This window comes from Anopheles merus, chromosome X (assembly GCF_017562075.2).
Source record: "Anopheles merus strain MAF chromosome X, AmerM5.1, whole genome shotgun sequence".
Classification (NCBI taxonomy): Eukaryota; Metazoa; Arthropoda; class Insecta; order Diptera; family Culicidae; genus Anopheles; species Anopheles merus.
In genome coordinates, this window is record NC_054081.1 from 15644948 (window position 1) to 15647948 (window position 3001).

Genomic DNA, 3001 nt, shown 5'->3' on the forward strand with positions numbered 1-3001 from the left:
CGCAGAAATTTTTGCAACAATCGCAGAAGTTTTTGTGAAAATCACAGATTTTTTTTCGAAAATCGCAGAAGTTTTTGCGAACATCGCAAACCATTTTGCGAGCATCGCAGAAGTTTTGCCGAAAATCGCAGAAGTTTTAGCGAAAATCGCAGAAGTTTTTGCGAAAATCGCAGAGGTTTTTGCGAAAATCACAGAAGTTTTTGCAAAAATCGCAGAAGTTTTTGCGAAAATCGCAAAAGTTTTTGCGAAAATCGAGAAGTATTTTACAAAAATGTGAGAAGTTTATGCAAAAATCGCAGAAGTTTTTGCGAAAATCGCAAAATATTTTGCGAAAATCGCAGAAGTTTTTGCGACAATCGTAGAAGTTTTTGCGAAAATCGCAAAAGTTTTTGCGAAAATCGAGAAGTATTTTACAAAAATGTGAGAAGTTTATGCAAAAATCGTAGAAGTTTTTGCGAAAATCGCAAAATATTTTGCGAAAATCGCAGAAGTTTTTGCGAAAATCGCAAAAGTTTTTGCGAAAATCGCAGAAGTTTTTGCGACAATCGCAAAACATTTTGCCAAAATTGCAGAAGTTTTTGCGAAAATCGCAGAAGTTTCTGCGAAAATCGCAAAAGTTTTGGCGACAATCGCAGAAGTTTTTGCGAAAATCGCAGAAGTTTTGCGAAAATCGCAAAATATTTTGCGAAAATGTCAGAAGTTTTTGCGAAAATCGCAGAAGTGTTTTCGAAAATTGCAGAAATTTTTCCGGAAATCGCAAAACGATATTGCGAAAATCGCGAAAAACATTTTTTGAAATCGCAGAAGTTTTTTGAAAATCGCAAAACATTTTGCCAAAATCGCAGAAGTTTTTGCGAAAATCGCAGAAGTTTTTGCGAAAATCGCAGAAGTTTTTGCGAAAATCGCAGAAGTTCTTGCGAAAATCGCAGAAGTTCTTGCGAAAATCGCAGAAGTTTTTGCGAAAATCGCAGAAGTTTTGCGACAATCGCAGAAGTTTTTGCGAAAATCGCAGAAGTTTTTGCGACAATCGCAGAAGTTTTTGCGAAAATCGAGAAGTTTTTGCGAATATCGCAAAACATTTTGCAAAAATCGCAAAATTTTTTGCGAAAATCGCAGAAGTTTTTGCGAAAATCACAGAAGTTTCTGCGAAAATCGCAGAAGTTTTTGCGAAAATCGCAGAGGTTTTTGCGAGAATCGGAAAAGTTTTTGCGAAATTCTCAGAAGTTTTTGCGACAATCGCAGAAGTTTTTGCGAAAATCGCAGAAGTTTTTGCGAAAATCGCAGAAGTTTTTGCGAAAATCGCAGAAGTTTTCCGAAAATAGCAGAAGTTTTTGCGAAAATCGCAGAAGTGTTTGCAAAAATCGCAGAAGTTTTTGCGAAAATCGCAGAAGTTTTTGCGAAAATCGCAGAAGTTTTTGCGAAAATCGCAGAAGTTTTTGCGAAAATCGTAGAAGTGTTTGCGAAAATCACAGAAGTTTTTGCGAAAATCGCAGAAGTTTTTGCGAAGATCGCAGAAGTTTTTGTGACAATCGCAAAACATTTTGCCAAAATCGCAGAAGTATTTGCGAAAATCGCAGAAGTTTTTTGCGAAAATCGCAAAAGTTTTGCGACAATCGCAGAAGTTTTGCGAAAATCGCAGAAGTTTTTGGGAAATCGCAGAAGAAACTTTGCGAAAATTCAGAAGTGTTTGCAAAAATCGCAGAAGTGTTTGCGAAAATTGCAGAAGTTTTTCCGAAAATCGCAGAAGTTTTTGCGAAAATCGCGTAAAACATTTTGTGAAATCGCAGAAGTTTATGCAAAAATCGCAAAACATTTTGCCAAAATCGCAGAAGTTTTTGCGAAAATCGCAGAAATTTTTGCGAAAATCGCAGAAGTTTTTGCGAAACTCGCAAAGGTTTTGCGACAATCGCAGAAGTTTTTGCGAAAATCGCAGAAGTTTTTGCGAAAATCGCAGAAACTTTTGCGAAAATTACAGAAGTGTTTGCAAAAATCGCACAAGTGTTTGCGAAAATTGCAGAAGTTTTTCCGAAAATCGCAGAAGTTTTTGCGAAAATCGCGAAAAACATTTTGTGAAATCGCAGAAGTTTTTTGAACATCGCAAAACATTTTGCCAAAATCGCAAAACTTTTTGCAAAAATCGAGAAACATTTTACAAAAATGTGAGAAGTTTATGCAAAAATCGCAGAAGTTTTTGCGAAAATCGCAAAATATTTTGTAAAAATCGCAAAAGTTTTTGCGAAATACGCAGAGGTTTTTGCGAAAATCGCAGAAGTTTTTGCGAAAATCGCAGAAGTTTTTGCGAAAATTGCTAAAGTTTTGCTAAAATCGCAAAACATTTTGTGAAAATCGCAGAAGTTTTTGCGAAAATCACAGAAGTGTTTGCGAAAATCGCAGAAGTTTTTGCGAAGATCGCAGAAGTTTTTGTGACAATCGCAAAACATTTTGCCAAAATCGCAGAAGTTTTTGCGAAAATCGCAGAAGTTTCTGCGAAAATCGCAAAAGTTTTTGCGACAATCGCAGAAGTTTTTGCGAAAATCGCAGAAATTTTTGCGAAAATCGCAAAACATTTTGCAAAAATTTCAGAAGTTTTTGCGAAAATCGCAGAAGTGTTTGCGAAAATTGCAGAAGTTTTTCCGAAAATCGCAGAAGTTTTTGCGAAAATCGCGAAAAACATTTTGTGAAATCGCAGAAGTTTTTTGAAAATCGCAAAACATTTTGCCAAAATCGCAGAAGTTTTTGCGAAAATCGCAAAAGTTTTAGCGAAAATCGCAGAAGTTTTTGCGAAAATCGCAGAAGTTTTTGCGAAAATCGCAAAAGTTTTTGCGAAAATCGCAGAAGTTTTTGCGAAAATCGCAGAAGTTTTTGCGAAAATCGCAGAAGTTTTTGCAAAAAACGCAGAAGTTTTTGCAAAAATCGCAGAAGTTTTTGTGACAATCACAGAAAATTTTGCGAAAATCGCAGAAGTTTTTGCGAAAATCGCAGAAGTGTTTGCGAAAATCGC